General features: G+C 42.2%; 1 long non-coding RNA gene across 1 annotated transcript in view; it reads left to right on the plus strand.

The window, feature by feature from the left end:
* The window catches only part of LOC142603519 (uncharacterized), a 67,639-nt gene extending 50,275 nt beyond the window's left edge, over window positions 1-17,364 (plus strand). The window contains exon 6 of the long non-coding RNA XR_012837468.1: window positions 17,041-17,364. This is a non-coding gene — a long non-coding RNA (uncharacterized LOC142603519). The remainder of the gene's footprint in view (window positions 1-17,040) is intronic.
* The last annotated feature ends 732 nt before the right edge of the window (window positions 17,365-18,096 follow it).

Below are 18,096 nucleotides of genomic sequence, written 5' to 3' on the forward strand. Positions count from 1 at the left end.
AAGACACGTTTACTACTAGTTTTATTTAGGAAACCATTTATATGTTGGTATTATTTGTATACAGGGAGACAATCTGTGTGATTTGGCAAACAGTTTAGTCATTCTGTTTTTCTTCTAGTCAAGAATATTACTCTTGCTATATCTAATCTAAAGTTATAGATTGCAGCAGAGGTACAAATCCAAAACAAACATTTTAAAGAATTTGAATGGAGTAGAGCCTCAATTTCCATTTCAGTACTCTCTCTGTTGTCCAATTTGTTAAACTCAAGTGGTCCCATGTGCGAGTAACATGACTGCCAGAAGCGCTCTCCAGCCATCTGCTTTTTTGGTAAGTCTTTGATTATTTCTTTGTCCATTTTTCTATCCAGAATTAGAACTGGCAATTCAATTGGTTGATTAATATTGTATTTTTTATAATTTAACATTTCCAGCTTATGGCTAAGAAATGGCAGCAAGGTAATAAAAAGCATAAGAAATAAACTTTCCTACTGAAGTCCAACTGTCCTATGGCGGAGCTTTTTTACCACATTGTTTCAGCCTTTGAAGAGTAGCAAGAGAATTGAATAGGAAAAGTTTTATTGTTTGTGGGTAATGTCAAACTGGAAGTAAGAGACACAGCAGTCTGCATTAACTTGATGAGCTGTCTTGGAAATGTGACAAACTGCCAGGTACTGGTAGAGGCATTCGCAACAGAGCTGAACTTAGAACCTAGCACTGCATTTAAATCTGAACCAAACCTCGCAGTACAGGAACAAGAGTTAATGAACCAGAAAGCTGGTTCAAAACCCTGCGGGAGAGGCTCTGATCTGTGTCCTACAGCTGGATGGGGCATGAGTCCAGATTGTCTCAACTCAAGCTTAACTAGAGGTCCTGGGATTCTTCACCAAGAAGGGCTGAAGCCTGGTCCTGTGCTGGTATCTAGAGACAGAAGAGGGAGTAAGGGCTGGAGTGGACACTGTGAGATGCTGTGGTACACCTAGGTATACCAGCCTCTGGCTGGCTATTCCTCCTGGGTCAGGTTATCGGAAGGAACCACTCGATCTTTTAGAGGCTGTGGTTCATTTCGGCTGACTTGCAGAATTTAAGACATTGGTGGTGAAGGGAAAGGTGGCTTTAAAGGAGGCAGCCTAGAGGACTCCTGAGTTTCAGTGCACGTTGTGGGCAGAGTCCTACTATGTTTGTACAACTTCAGTTCACAAGTGGCATCAGTTGACAGAAACAAAAAGGTTTTAGACAGTGATGAAATTCTGCTGGAGAAATGAATGCTGTAAGACGAGCAGAGGGTAAATGAGAACTCTAGATCATTGCCCTTGTATTTGCTGCATTTAACTACCCAATGCATGGCGTGGTGGTTTTGGATCTCACCTGCTTGGTCTGTTCGAGATAGAACCCAGAGAAGATAGTAATGGATGTGCCCTGTAATGCAGCCTTGGCCAGGGAAATTGCATGATAAAGAAAAACTTATTATTCAATTGTTTGGTGGGGTGTTTAAATAAATTTCATCAGAATTTTGGTCTGATCAGCAGCATCTTGTGAAAGTGCAACAGGTTTCCAGGATAACGATTGAAATCTCATGTGCCACGCGCAGAGGTTCAGCATTTCCAGCAGCCACTTTGAACTGCAGTGCTGGCAGGGGGTAAGAAAGAGAAGGGCTCTTTCTTTGGTGTGGGCTCACATCGTAAAATGTGCCATATTCAGACGTTAGTGTTGGGCAAAAAGGCCAGTCCCCTAACACCAACCTCTCAGTCCACATGCTCATCCTTGTCATTTCTCTTACTGTGTAGACAAAGGGAAAATGTTTATTTCAGATCATAAAGGGCTCTGGAAACTTAACTCCCTTTGCATTTCAAGAAATGCCCTCTGATTGTGTAGGAGACATTGGTTTTCACAGCAGTATTATGTAGAAAATTAGAAGTTAACAAAACTCTGGTGGTTTCAGGGATGCTGCCGAGGTTGGGATGCGCTGATTTGGTATATCTGGCTGGTCTGTATCTCTTGGTTTCCAGACTGCTAATGGCTAGCAGTGCTCAGAGCTGTCAGAATGGAGAAAAGGCAGGCGCTGTTTCTGAATACACAAATGCTCAACACATAAAAAATATTTTTGTTTTAAATTATAATAAGGGAAGAGGGGGTTGGGGGGGTGGAGGGAAGAGGAAAAAGGAGTAATTTAGCAAGTGGGGATGTGGTGGGAGCCAGCCAGGCTGGGGTTTGCTAATATCTGAACTGGGCTGTTGAAAAATGTTCTAAATCTGTTGGAAGGTCCTGAAAGCTCAACTCTGCCCAGTTTAAGTTAGTGGTGACAGGATTGGGCCCTCTATTACTTTTTTATGTGGTGTTATAAATTACTTTCCCATATTTCCAAAGATATTAATGCATCTTTTCAAAGCACGTTGCGAAATCATTGTATGTGTTACTTAAACTACTTATCCATATGTACAATAGGTTAATACAATATATGGGCTTTTTCCTTTTGTTTTGCTTTTGCAAAAAACTGGCAAACTAAAAATCTTTCCTCCTCTCCCCACTTTGTTTTTTTCCAGGTAAAATGATGGCAGATGTACTCAGCTCAGTTTCATATAACATATTGCTTACTGGAAGAACGAATTTAGCTCTCTGCCCTTTTACTGTAAACTTGGCTTTGTTTTTTTATGTATTTGTAATTTCCTTTAAACCATTTATAAACAGGTTAGAAATACTGTTTCATGCCATCTGACTCTATTAATAAATCAGAGCTCTTTATATGGGTTCTTTAGGAATCTGTCAAGTAGGAACAAACTGTATGGTAAACAAACATCTCCAAACTCTTCCTGCTGCACAAATACTTACTGCATTGTTTGGTTATTCCTTAGAGCATTCTGCCTTTACTTAGAGTGCTATAGTCAGGGATTTAACTGCTAATTGTTATTTCCAGGAAGAATATTTTATTTTATTCCTTTAGGGTACAAAAAGAAGTCATTTTTGCACCCGCATTCGTGTTCCATTAAAAAAATTAAAACTGTCATTGGAAAACTGTGAGAGTTGGGTTTTTGATGACAGAGGCAGAGGGCTGCTGGCTAGTTTGCCTGCTTGCTTCAATTGTATAGCAGAGCCAAGAGAGTGATTCACTGTCACTGGACTTGATGACCTCCAGAGGTCCCTTTACACCTAAATTATTTGTGATCCCACGAACTTGGAAGGTTCCCCTTGCTTTCTTCCTTGTGTCTGACTGCACACCCCCACCGAGTCCCTCGTGCTGTTCTGGCACTTGTACTGTCTGAGCAGATTGAACTCACTACACCTGCAGAAAACTAACCTGGGGGAAAAAAAGCGAGGCTTTTCTGTTCAGTTAGCAGGTCGAGTGTGCTCAGTGAAGGTCCAGTAAATACTGAAACCAGCATAAAGGAGGGGCAGGACTGTGTGATGGGGAGTGCTGTTGGAAAAGGGAAGGTTGTGGGACAGAGCTTTTGGCAACATTGAGCTGTTAGACCAGCTCCGCTGTGTTACTGTACTTACCTCCAAATGCCTTTGGTTATATCAGTGTCACTTCACATGTCTCACTGTTCCTGTGCAGGCATGTATGGAGACAGTCCTTTTCCAGGTCGTGGTCTCCTCCTTGATTTCATTATTCAGTTTTGATGTGAACGTACCCATATATGATCTTGTTATCACAACAGAAAATGTGAACTTCACTAGATTGGCTCGACCTGGCACAAGGAAGTGAGCAGCCGTGCAGGGTGCTGTTCTGCGGTTTCAGTGGTGAAGTTGGTTTAAGAAGTATGTGGCTACTCATTTCCATTCTCGGGAACACCGCAATTTGCTGCTTCCTCAGGCTGCAGCTTATCCCCTCTCTCTCATCAGCGCTGGTGCTCATGTGACCCCACGAGCTGATTAACTTCTTCCCTCCTGGTTACTTTTCAACCAATTTAGTGAGTTAAATCAGTTCACTGCTGGGTCAGACAAGTACTGGAGCCAGCAGCACCAGAGGGAAGGATGAGACCATGGCTGAGGTGGCAACGGGGTGCTAGTTCAGCCTCTCTGGTTTAACTGCACCATCAGGTGTTTCACTGCCACTACTTGTGGGACTGTCATGTAAATCGCTATATGCTCTCTGCTAACAGTAACTCCCTGCTCTCTTTTGATTACTGGTTTTAAACTGAGAAATTGATCTCATTTGCAGTGCACTCATTTACATCATTGCATCGATGATAAATTGTAGTGCAAAGGCAGCTGAGGGCTGGGAATTTCGGAAAGCAATGTGTTTTAGGACTCTGCTGCTGAAATGATCTGGTCTGCCTCTGCATTTGGCAGTGATGATACTGCTTCTTTCTGTGTCTGTAAGAATACAAGAGAGGATTTTTCTAAACCATTGCCCCTAGGCTTGATCATTCTCCAGCGGCTACAAATGAAAAATTACCCACAGCATCAAGAAGATGAAAATTTGATCAATGCTAGTCCTGGCTGAAAACAGGCCCATAATGTGCTGTCTTTCCAGAGATGGACTGACTCTTATAACCTAAGCTGATAGAATAACCTAGAGAGTTTTTTGCTGTATGGGTGGTAAGAAAGGGCAAGTGGAGAAATAATGAAAAACATGAATTTTCAGTGTGGAGGGGCAGACCTTGGGAGGATTTGTGTGTACAAGTTACAGACCTTTAGCTCAGATTGTGAATTACTTTTCATTTTGGTGAGCAGTTGCTCACATGAGTACTCAATTAATTCCAGTGGGATGTCTCATGAGGGTAGCCACTTACCAGTAGAATTTAGTTGCTCACTATGTAGAGTGCACATTTTCTACCTTGTTTCTGAATGTGGTGGTTTACTGGCAACTTGCAAAGTAGACTTCTAAGGAAAAAATAAAGTTTACTACTGCAAATGTTCTACAGAAATTCTGGTTTCTGATACTTTTTGCATGTATATTCAGAAATTAAATATGAATCAAGAGACACCTAACATCATTTTTGAGCCGTATTGTTGTTGATAATAATATATTTTCTGAATTCTAGCTTTGCCCATTGAGAGGTAAGGTGGATTTCAGGCAGATAGTTGGCTGTTCCCTGTCCTACACCTCATGCTGTCTTTGCATTCTGATGTAAACAACTGTCAGATCCCCACCCAGGAAAGCTGCAGTTATTATTTGTGTATCAGTTGGTAAAAAGCTCTTTGGGCTCCAGTAGGATGAGAGCTGTAGAAAGAAAGAAGCAAGAAATCATTGATAAACTTATTTCTGTGGGCACTGACAAACTTTGTGATTCACTCTGCAAGATAAATACATTGGGTTAAAGGTTTAAAATGTGCTGTTAATAGGTGAGAGCAAGGGATGATGGTGGTATTTAAGGCCTTAATGTTTGGGATTTTTATCTGTGTTTGCTTTGGGCTCATAAGCAACAGATAACTTTTTAAAAAAGGAAAAAAAATGACTTAATATTTTAATTTATGCATAATTCTGGATATCTCCTTGGACAGAAAGATGGAAAGTTCCTGAATACTGTTGCAACATATGACTGCCTTGTGATAACACTGCAGTGCAGGTTGGTGTCACCAAAGAAGTGATCTCCAAGAAATGAAGGGGTTTGACAGCACAGCAATGAACATGGTTTTAGTGCTTTCTTCCCTCTACATGTAAAATTCAGGCACCCACTTTTCTACTCGGTTACGTGCTGATCAGTGATAACCTTTTCATGAACTGTCCTGGGTCTTATACTTTCACCTGTTAAAATAAATGACATTTATTAAAACCCCAGTAACAATAACACCAAACCCACATTGTTTTAGGGCATAAATCTACCACTTCAATTGCATGAGCCTGTCAGTGAATTTCTGACACCAAGTTATGTTATTTAATGAGTGCTATTAGGTAGTTCTGTCACTTAATAGGATTGAGGGTTGGAAATGCCATGTAATATCACTTCACTGGAGAAAAAATCAACAAACAGCCCTCACTAAAAACCTCACGTCCCCTTTGATGTCAGTAAGACCTGCTGTCACTTCAGAAAGGAACCCGCCGGGGCTGTTTTCACAGGGCTACAGCTGCCATTTTAGGAGAGGCAACAGTTATTCTTGGCAATTTTACATTAGGGGCATCCAAAAAAAAAAAAAATTCTCCCACCATCTGACCAAGAGCGAAGAAACAAGAATTGTGGCAAAAGGCCTTTTGCAGGCTTATGTCCTTAAAACATCATCTAGTTCAAGGAAGCAGGAATATAGACTCTGCACATCAGAAAAATGCTAATGGCCATACTGTCATGTGTTGTCATGTATACTAGAGTATCGCCTAAAATCCCTGGTTATGTTCTGGGCTACCTTATGTACCATACAATTAATGAGAGTTGGTTTTTGTCCTGAAGACTTTTTGGTGGTTGTGCAGCCATCTGTGTCTGCAGGTGTCCATCTGGCTGCTGAGACTGCATCTTTACAGGAAGGAGTGTCAATGTGTTGTGGAAAAAAGTGTCAACAGCCAGGAAAAAGAAGGATGGAGACTGGTAGCAGAAGTTTGTTTCAGGTATTAGTTTGCAGGCTTATGTCACTGGGCAGCTTAAACCCACCAGAGCTTAATCTCTTGGTGTTTTCCCCTGTAAGGAAAAAGTCTCTTTTCTGCTGAGAAAATTCCCCACATCACTGGGACAACAAACCTCAACTACAAGTACGACTGAAGAGTGCAGAAAGAGGAAATACACTCCACTTGTGGTCGTTGATGAACACTCTGGGACTGAGCATGGTTGGCAACACTGTTCTGTTTTGATCCAGAAAGTCAAATTCTCACTTTGATGCCGATGTCCAAAGCATAGCAAAGCAGCTAATTTCCCTCTGCAGCAGCTGAGCAAATTAAGTGGGGTTCAAACCAGAAAAGTTAGATCCCCTTGGAAAATTCAATGGAAAAAGGTTTTACCTTTCCCATTAGTTTCACTTTTAAGTCCCCGTGAAGGTTCTGGGGGCAGTAAACACGCTTGCTGTCAGTACCATCGTGAGGAGTCCCACGTCTTCAGATTCTTTCCTTAACACGAGCTGGGTCTGCCCCTGAACTATGCAGAAGTCTTTTCTTTAAATTCAAGTCATACTTTTTGTGATCAAGGTTACAGAGTATTATGGCTGTATGAGATTCCTCTGACACTCTGTCCTGTGTTGTCTGAGCATATGTAGAAGACAAACTAGCAGATCAATCCCAGAAAAGGAGTGGGCAGCGGCCACGACTGTTTTGCTGGACTGTACATGTTTACAGGCTGTGCACTGGTGACTGGTGCGGAGGATGAGTCTGTGTTCCTTAAACGTTGAACTTCCCATGGGTACAGCACTGTTAAGGTAGATAGGATGCAATCAGTACCTTCTGGCGCCTGTGCGCAATGGCAAATAAACTCCCAAATCATTTGGAATAAAGGGAGCTATAACATTATGTCCAAATCAGTTGTACTGGTTTGCTTCTGCTAAATCTGCCAAAGTAGTGGGTAAAATGAAAAATTCTGGATAAATGGTGAAATATGTGTAATAAAATACCGATTAAAGACATCAGAACCTTTTAAAAACATTGCTATTGACAGCTGGCTAGGTAGACTGCACGTGAGCGTATTGTAAGTGCCATGCGTGTGTACCTAAAGACAAGGTAAATTCCAGAAGTGAAATACGGCTCCCCCAAAGTCCTTGACAGAAGTCTTTCTCACTTCGAAGCACTCAGGATTTCATCACGTATCCCACTGAGCCCATTTCAGGCTAGATATGATATATACAGTGGGAACGAAAAAGCCATGTGCAATGTGTTCAGTTTTTATAAAGAGATCTGTAAGCTCAGTAGTAGATGTTCTTCAGTCCTAAGACATACTTACGGGGTTAAGATACACACAACTTTTTCCTGTTACAAATCAGATTTGTCATTACTTGAATAAGTGCTGATAGACACCTAGGGAGAAGTTATATCCTCAACATAACCTGATGAAATAATACCAATGACAATGCTTAAAGAGTGAATTAGGCTGCAATATCCTTATTTCTTCCCTTATGACAACTGTTTTCCAAAGTCTGTGGCAGATTTTGGCAACAAAACTGGATCTAGGGATTGAGGGTCTTTCCAAGACCGGACTTTTTGCATTTCATTTTAGATGCTTCAGTTTTAAAGATCTTCAGGTGCATTTTTTACTCGAATTGTTGTGTGGCTGTTAATTATTATGTGTCCGAGTCACAGTGTTTCCAAGCGGGATTTGTGACTTGAGAAGAAAGTGAGTTATGCAAAAAATGGCTTTGGCTTTATCAAGAGGATTGAAAACTGTGTGCTCTATTGCAGTTGAAGTCACTCAAGCTGTATAAAAATTGTCCTGTGGGTCAAAATGATATATGCACGTAGAGGAGGAAAGTGAAGTCCCAGAGTTTGAATCCTTAGTATAAAGTTTTTATTAAGTGCAGATCTTTTTTTGGACCTTGACAGTGGGATCTAAATAGAAAATGCCCAGCTAACCTTAGTGAAGTCTTGCTGGGATAGGTCATTTTTGGAGTAATGCAAACATGACCTGGTTTTTTTTTTTGGTTGACAAACTTTTTCTGTTCAGAAAGTTGCATAGGTCCCTGGTTTAAAACAGACCACGTTTTTAGGGATTTTCTGTGGAAAGAAGTGCAGTGTCTAATCTCAGTATGCAATTGTTGCAGCGTAATGCACAAGTAACTCCACTAAGGGGATATCCAGATTAAACATACACCTATTCCCTTTGATTTATCTCATTTATTTCTGAATTCATGGACCCCTGAAATCTTAAGAGCAAACAGTTTCCCATTGGTTAGATGCTTAGACACAGAATAAGGTGCAGAAATAAGCAAAGGGTGATGTTTTGCATTTGTCTCAGAACAAGGCTGCCCAGCTGGACTGACAGAGTTATTACTGCATCATGTCACCTAACTGTGCTTACCCAAAAACTGCCAGCATAAAACTTTCTGCTTCCTTAGGCAGTGGCCATTAATATTTTGACACTTGTTTTAGTTCTTTCATGTGAGGGACCATTTAGTGTGTCCAGTAAAACAAAAACATTGCCATGCACGACCTCAGCCTGACAGGATCACCTTGATAAAACCATGCTTAATACGATTTCAGTTATAAAATACCTTTTAATAAGGAGCTGAGATTTAAGCATCCTTTGTTAAGTGTCATCCTTGTACATCAGAGACTTTGAACGCTGTGTCAGTGCCCGCACAGCGTGTGCGTACGGCTGTGTCCAAGGCAGTCTCACTGCCTGGGCAGAGATGGTCTGTGTGGGAAAGGCACGAGGGGGAGCCGTCCGTCAGTGAGCCTGTGCCCATGCCTGGACATTGCCAAGGCTTTATTCCATACCTTGTTCTGAAAAACAATTTGTGAGATTTAAATGGGATTTTAAAAAGTGTGGCATGAGCTGATGTAGCAGAGGGGACCAATGGGAATTTGGGAGAAGGGAATGTAGGCAGATTCTCTCTCTTAAGCGGATAACCAAAAGCCGTAGAACCAAGCACTCCTGAACACTAACAATTATTTTCTTTTGAATCCCCGAATTTCCCATGTTAGGCCATTTCTCTTTTGAAGTCTTCTGTTTCTTAAAAAGATGTAGTGCTTTGGAAAAGTAGTAAAATGCCCAGAGTGTAAAATACACTTCTGCTCCCTCTGTCCCGTTGGTGCTTCCAGGAAAGCTCAGTTGTCACATATTGCACCAAGAAGAATATCCATACCTCAACAGGGTCCATCTGCTGTCTTCAGTGAAACTAGGATGGTTTCACAAGCAATGGAATAGATGTAGTTTGTGATGGTGTGCCGAGAAGAAGTTCACAACAGCAAGTGAGGAAGCTGTTGTATGGTCGCTTCATCCCGAAATAAGTGTCTGCTGTCAGCAAAAGGGAAATCTCATCCCACTCTCTTCTAGCCCCAGGCACTTGTTCCTGCTGCCTCCCTTGCTCCAGCATTAGTCTTCAGGGCAATAACCTGGATCAGAAAACTGATCCAGCTAAAAACTAGCCAGACTATTAAAAAATAAATAAATAAAAATTAATCATCGACTTGGACTTAGGCCAGGCTGAAGTGCCTCAGCAACTTGCAGCTTGTAAGAGTAAAAGTCAGGACAGAACTGTTGAAATTTGCCCATAAAGATCTAGGAGGGAGCCATGCTAAGAAATAAATCATGGGAAGTTCAAAATTCTTTCCCGAAAAGAATCTACTCCCTCCATCCTTTGCCAGGATGAACGTCTGAAGTCTGTGCGTGCAGCCACTCACCGGTGCAGCTTCTTCTATGCAGGGCTTCTCCCTGCTTCAGTGCATTAGCATTTTTTTCCATGGGCACAGGCTAGGAGAGACAGGTTTCTTCACATTCTACCGTATCTGCATGAGAACAGCCTTCAGGAGGAACGCCGAGACACCACAGACTTCATATGTAACAGCTTTGGTGTGGGAACCGTGATCAACTGCTCTTTAAGGTTTTGGCTGGCTTCCCAGTTTTCTGGTGGTTCAGTTCTTGGGATGTCCTCGCACAGAAGTTGGAGGTGGTTTATGGCTCATGTGTTGGGAAACAGCATTCGTGTAAATGGTTTTTCCTAGATAACCGGGAAATACGGAGTCTTCTGAGATTTTTGGGTGGAAAGACTTTAGATATTTATTTTTCCTTTTGAAGCAACAAGGCAATGCTCCCACTACTTGTGTCCTAAGTAGGAAGCATTTATGCTTTGGAAGACTTTTGTTTCATACATTCTGTATAAAAGAAATAAAAAAAATGAATTTGAACTTCCATCTCCTCCCAAACATCCCTGACCGAGCATATTAATGATCTGTTTTGTGATGTATGACTGATCTTTTTAGTTTGGCTGTAAGACTGAGGTTCTGGCTACTAAAAATGCAGTGCTGCTTCCAGATGCTGATGTGCAGTATTGATGACTGGTAGTGAGAGACCCTGAGCAGAGGAGAACTTTTCGTAAGACCAGAGCTGCTAGCGTGAGACTCCTGGGTCCATTCCAGACAGCCTGCGTGATATTTCCTCTGGAGTTTCAATCGGATTAGATATTCATCTTCTCTTCCTGTTCCAAACTGTTGTTTAGTGTTGATGTGTCCTCTTAAACCGTTGCCAAGTTCCAGCGCAGTGGTGGTAAAGCCAGTCCTACATCTATGCTGGGATTTTTGAACTTTTGGAGAAGTTTAACCCTTTGTCTCCATTGAAATCAGCAGGACGTATGCACCTAAATCTCTTAAATGGCTTTGAGAATTCCAGTTCTGCAGCAAGCGAAAGCCCAGGCTCAGAAGCCCGCGGCAGCTCTGAACCCGCTTCCAGCCTGTTCCCCTCCGCAAGGTGCAGAGTGAGCATTTGTAACCTCTTTGGGAATGCCTGCAGGAAGCAAACTTACTCCAGTGTTTGTGAGGTAGTTCAAAGTGAGATGCAAGAAATAAAAATCTGCATCGCTGCTTTTGCTGCAGGGCGGATGAGGAGGGGGGTCTCTCCCAGCCCCTGTGCACAGCCCGGTGTGGAGTGGGGAGCTGCCTCCTCCCTGCCCGGGGGCAGACACACACCGACCTGCACCCATGCAGGGGCTGCCAGTGCTGCGGGGGTTAGCACAGTCTCTCTTTCTCTGAACAAATTAAATCTTGGTGATACCTGTGATTTCGTCTGCTAGAGAGAGTAACCGGAGCCCGCCCTTGGTTCCCTTGCAGTCTGGAGCTTTGCCTACCCTTCAACTTTTCCGGGTTGTTGGCTGACCTTTACACCAGAATAGCTGTTCCAGCTCTTCTTTTGGCTCCCTTTTGAAGGGAGCATGGCTGGAGCAAAATGACTGGTACACTGGTCAATGAGTGAAAAGTGCTGCGGAAAAATTGTAACGCCGTAGTATTTGAAGATAAAGCAAGCAAAAGAACACGCGGCTGGGTGTCCTGGATCCGACCAGATGTCTGTCTAGTCCAGCTGTCTGTGTCTGAAAGGAACTGAAGGCACGCGCAGACTTGCTGCTTTTGCAAAGTACATAAATTCTCAGTTCCCAGAGACAATCCTATGGCAAACATTCTGAATATTTAGCACATTCTGGATATTGTTCAGATATTCTTGAGAAGGTCAGTTATATCAGCCAGACTGCGCCTCTGCAAGCCAAATATCCTTTATCCTAAATACAGCTAGGAAAAGGTTAGGCATGTGACACAGCTCTGGTTATTCCAACGTTTTTGTTACTTGCAGTCTTTGTGAACTGTTCTTCTGACTGCCACAAGGTATTTCCCCAAGACTTTGGGCCCATCTGAACAGGTTAGGGACAAATTTAGAAAGTACTAAGGCAAAAATCCAAATACTCTATTAAGAAAAATTAATATTAAAAGTTACAATGCAAAATTATTTAACTTATATGCTTCTGATAAGTCACCATATACATGATTTGGTATATAATGACAGAATATAAACCTAGGGCATATGGGATGGGGGTTAATTTTTCTCTGGAAATGTAAGTGGCAAAAATGTTTCATAAATGGCTATTGTTTTCTAAAAGCACCAGGTTTCTTGCCCTGTTTTTTTTTTTTTTTTAAATCCTTGGAGATACAATGTATATACACACCACACTTGGTTATCCACATAGATTTCATTTATTTGTGTTTGCCTGCTTAGTGCAAACTCATTACTTGCCAGTAAAGTCCTCTGTTGACACAAAAAGACACTGGGGAAATATAAATTTTTTTACAATAAAGTCTTGTATTCATATGAAATGTTTTTCATTGGTAAAACAAAATAAAGAACTCAGAAACACTAGCATGCAGAAATTCACAGCTTCTTATGCAGTACATGTGCCATAGCACAGGGGACCATATAGCCACATAACGAGGAACCTAATTTTTATACATTTTAAAATGTAATGACAGGACAGATGGCTCGATGACTTTGAAAAACTTTTAAAATTCATTGTCTGAGAGTGCAAGGATGAATAACTCTGATAAGCTGTGAAATATATTTACCTTTAGAACAATATGTTTGTTCCTTTAAGTTCAAGCCTTTGATTCATTGAAAGGGCTCTGCTGATTTCTAGGGCAGGGAGTTAGGAGTCAAAATGGAATTCAGACTTTAAACTTGGTAAAGGACCTGTATCTACAAAAGAATTTTGCAATAAAAAAACCCCCTGAAAATGCAAACAAACATGAAAAACCCTCCCCCAAATCCTAAACCCTTTGCATGGAAGAGATGGCAACTTTCACTGTAGTTGTTATCGTGACATTTTAATTCCAAATAGGACTGCAACCTTCGGTTACTGGTGCTTGGGAAGCACCAAAGTGGATATATTCTGTGGGGAAAAAAAAGAAATCTGTGCTAATGTACCTCTGTTGTCAGTGTGTAAAATGCTAGTTGTGAATAAAGCCGCTTTGCTCCCTTTTTTCCCAGCCTTAGAAAGACTAGGCTCTTCTGCTTGTTTCTGCAAGGCCATGTGAAGAAACTATCATGGAGAAACATATGTGAGTGAGTTTCACACAGCATCAGATCCAGGGTCATTTTCTTCTCTGGCAGGTCTGCGATTTGGGACCAGCTTTGAAGAAATCCTGTCTTCTGCATGTGAGCATAAGTTGCAAAGGGAAGCATTTCGTCAGGAGACAGAGGCATTTTTTCCACTGGCGTAAATTAAAGCATAAATTTAAGCAGCCTCAAGGTGCAGCCGTGTGCTTAGTAACACCTCAGAAAGGCTCAGTGACCATAAACTCACAGGAAAACTGAGTTTGGAAAGATCTCTGTAGGCCTCAAGTTGAACCATCTGCTCAGAGCTAACTTCCAAACTAGATGAAGTCGTGCAGGGTATTGCTAACTGAGTTTTGAAAAGCCAGAGTTGGAGATTGTTTTATAACCTCCCTGGTCCTTGTTCCAGCGCTGAGCACTGTCATTGATTTCCTGTGCTGTTGCCTCCTGTCCTTTTGCTGAGCACCTCTGAGAACCGTCTGGTTCCATCACCTCTCTCAACCTCTCAGGCAGGTGAAGAGTGTCATCTCATCCATCTCTTCCTCAGGCTGAACAAGCCCTCAGCTTCTCCTTGTCAGCCCCAACCATCTTAGTGGCCCTCTGATAGAATCTTTCAAGTTCATTGATGTGCAAATATATCACGTTATATTCCAGAGGGCCCAAATCTGGCCATAGCGTTGGAGTTTCGGCCTCGTGAGTTCTGAGTAGGGGAATAATGGCAATTCTTCATGCATGTGGTCATCCTCTCAATGTCTGTGTGCTTGCCTTGATTTTGTTTCCTTCTGCCACAGCCAGTATAAAAGCCATGCTGTTACTGCTCGATGGCTGCTACAGATGATTGTCTCAGCTGGGCTGCAGGGACTCTACTTGAGGGTTCTTTTGATCTGCAGATTGAAGTGCTGTGTTAATGTCACATGCATGGGGTAAGTCAGAGAGCTCCTGCGTACGCGGAGAGCTCAGGGTGATTATGGTTTGTTGTGAGGCAGGAGAGTCCCGTAACCTTGGTGGGAGTTAAGTCAACACACCACGGCGAGAGCAGTCCCCTTGCGGGCAGAGCTGTACTGACTTGAGCATTCACTTTTGCAGGCTGTGAATGAGAGTTGAAAAAAATGCCATTCGGAAGGAAGTCCTCTCCATCTCAGAGGATTTTTTGAGCTGTTGGACTATTGTCATTTGTATATGAGCTGTGCCTAGCCTGAAGATGCAGCAATAATTCAGCTGCTGCCTCAAGAGCTTTGAATCACTCCGGCAAATTAAAAAATATAAAAGAAAAGAGATTGGTCTTTCCCTCCCTCTTCTTTTCTTCTGAGCCTGTGGCTGATAGCTTAAATGATTCTTCCTGTCCTTGAACATCCTTTTCCAATTCTCCTCAGAGCCAGGATAAATGCTGTACTTTTAGCATCATTGGGTAATGTAACACAGATTCTGGCAGCAAATAAATAATCATTTCATTTCAAATCCCTTTTTTGCATGTGAACCAGGTATTTCAACTCAGATGGGAGTACTGGAGTGCTGAGGAGGATGCGAGGAGTATTTGATGACCGATGCCCAAGTTCATAGCTCCTTTCCCCTGACTGAGGCTCTGCCTCTAATGCAGTTCAGTTAGGAGGATCTGCATGTAACATAGTGCACGCACTGTTCTGGAGCCAAGCATGCTACTCACTGCTAAATTTACAGACAAGAAAGGCACTGCATGCCAAAATTACATAAATTCCGCTGGTTTCCTATAGACTAAACCTCATATTCACTAGGTGTGATTACCTCATGCTCACCTCTGCACCTGGGGAGTATACAAGGCCAACAAGCAGACAGGCTGAGCCAGGATAAAGCTTCCGGGTTCCTGAAATCACTTTGCTTATACAGTGAAATAGCGTATGCGCCGTGCGCGAGTTCAGAGCGGGGGCACGCGTGGTGATTTGAGGTCTGCGTTTGTTTATTGTGCAGGTCAGCTTCTCTAGCACTGACCAAAATGAGGTCTGTCTGCTGAAAGGGACCAAGGTGTGCTCCACGACGGCGTTCTGAGCAAAGGGGTGAGAGCCTTGCGTGTGTCCCAGCTTCTCCAGGACAAACACACACAGCAGAAACCTCCTGTTTTGCTACCATGACTCTGTTACACGCTGCTGTGGTGGTGCACAAGCTCTGTGTCCTGCTCACATCTCCATCTGCACATGGGGAGTCCTCTTCAGAGGAGGAGATGAGACATGAGGTTTTCTTCAATGAAGGGTGGCAGGTGCTGGTAGAGAATAATGACCGAGTCAGGCAAACCTCAGTAGTTACAAGAAGGGCCTTTTCAGCCAAACAGGGTTTTTCACAGTCATTTTTTGTTTATGTTAAAATTTGTTTTGCAAATGAAAGCTTGATACATTTCTTTTAAAATCAAAATAACTTTTCAAGAAAAGCGAGAACCCATTTACCTTCCACTAAATAAAACTCATTGTCTTCCTCAGCTGTCCTGAGATCTTAAAGGCAAAGGCGTGACTACTCTTTATATGGAACAGAAAGATGATCTGTAACAAGGACCACTATGTTTTCATTTTTATATGCTCCATTTTTGCAAGGTATTTTGAGCTGAGTGATGTCAGAGACACCAGAAATCAGGTTAGGCTACAAGACTTGCTGTCTTCAGGGGAAGTGCTGCAAGGCTGTCTTGGAAAGCAACAGAAAACCCTGAGTGTATCGATAGGGCCCTAAATCCAGGTGGCATGTGTCTCCGGAGCCTTGCAGCTTGCCCAGCCGCTCTCTGGTGGTGACTGGAGGATGCACGGTCTGTCCACACTCATGACACCAGTTCCCTAATGCTCTGTACCTTTGGAAGCTGGTTTCCCAAGGAAAAGTTGTTTTTCATGGTCTCATTTGTTTGCCTGTGTATCTGTCTCGCTGCCTCTTAAATGCTGAAGCTGTTCACCAAAGAGAATTTAACTCCTTCCAAGTTTTGTGATACAAAGAAGCTGCCCTGATGAGGGAGACGCCACAAATGTTTTGGCTATGACGTGGTCTCACACCTTGCTAGACACCCGAGAATCCCCGTGTGAGTGAGGCATTGTAATGTCTTGACCACAAGCTGTGTCATAAAGCAAAACCCATTCAGGTTTCCCTAATTCCAGTGTTCGTGAACTACTGGTTTTACTTTCACCCGTCTGCCTTCCCGGTTATTGCTCCTAAACATTTTTGCCACACCTTCCTTCTCTATACTCTTTTCAATCCTTCCTGGAATTATATCTAAGTCATTAATTAAATCACTTAATGGGAGCATCAAGATAGTTACAGGATATAACGAGTGATCCTATTACTGTGACCGTTGTCCTGCCTTCCCTGGTCCCCACCCACTTCTTTCATTTTTGCTCCTTTGGCCTGTTCTATCACGTCTCCATGGAAGATTACCATTTCAAGGCAAAGACTTTGCCATTGTTTTCTGAGAACCACCCAGGATAGCTCAAGTAATAATAACTATTATTAATAGCGTGGTAGAGGGTGGAATTTGGCTGCCGGATCCGGGCTTTTATGCTGAGATATGTTGCTATGCTTCGGTGTGTACTTGCCCTTGGAAAACACGGAGCAGATGGACTTTGCCTCAGTTTTTAATGTTCCTGATCCTGAAAATATTTTTGAGTCAACGTAGCTTGAAAACCTCATTTGAAATGAACTGCTCCTATCTCCATTGCAGGCGTGTTTGTCCCTAACTGGATCTCTACTCAAGCCAGTGTTTGGATGAGCAGCACTACTGGAATTCCTGGCCCAAGAACTCCTAAATGATGATTGTTCAGAACAAGTGTATTTTCTTGCTGACAAACTGCTTGAAGATAAATGAGAATGAGGGAGACTGTATGAGTTGAGACATATGGGTGCAGAGGTGTGTGTATGTACCACTGTTCCTCAACCTCAAGTCTTGCCTACCCTGGCAAGCAAGAATTTTTTTTACATAATTGACTTAATTAGCCCAATCGAACTAGGGATTGCGCAATAAACTGACTATACAAGCTTTCTTCTAGAAGAATGAAACTGTATACGTTAACTTGGTTAACAGCTTTTCTTTAGTCACATGCCAAACACTTGACTTGGTTTGTATCGTGACTTCATAAAGAAATGACATCATTGATACAACAATAATGAATCATTTCTATGTAAATCAGTGGACCTTCTACCTGGATCATTTTAATGATTGCCCTCCAGCTCAGTTTTTCTTTCAAACAGCATCTTCACATCCAGTAATTACTATTCATTCACTTAGTTCTGATTGTTTTGAACTTGATAAAGGCAGCAAAAAGGGCAGAACTCTTCAGAAGCTTCAGGATCCAAACAAATCAATTACTGTATTGCCTTTTATCAGGTTCTTGCAGCTTTGTTTAATGTTTATCATTTTAATGTTGGTTTTTTCCTGAGTTTTTGAGGTCTGGAATACAAAGCATTCTTTTATCGTTGTTACCATTTTGCAATACCCAAAATATTTTATGCTTTCTGTAGAAAAGCAACATTTCTCACAGTTCAAGTCATCTCTTTGTTAAAATATGAGGTTTGCAGTATCATCTGAAGTCAGATGAAATTTCACTGGAGCTAGTACATCCATTGGGGAAGGTTTCCTGTCGACTGGGACTAGAACTGAGTCTTTCGACCTCTTTTCCTGACTATGCCTTTAAGTCACTGTCTGGCTCTTGTAATTTAATTAACTTTTTAGCACTTGCCTGCAAAACAAGGATGATTATTTTATCCTCACAAAGGAGTG

Source organism: Balearica regulorum, chromosome 12 (genome assembly GCF_011004875.1).
Source record: "Balearica regulorum gibbericeps isolate bBalReg1 chromosome 12, bBalReg1.pri, whole genome shotgun sequence".
Lineage (NCBI taxonomy): Eukaryota > Metazoa > Chordata > Aves > Gruiformes > Gruidae > Balearica > Balearica regulorum.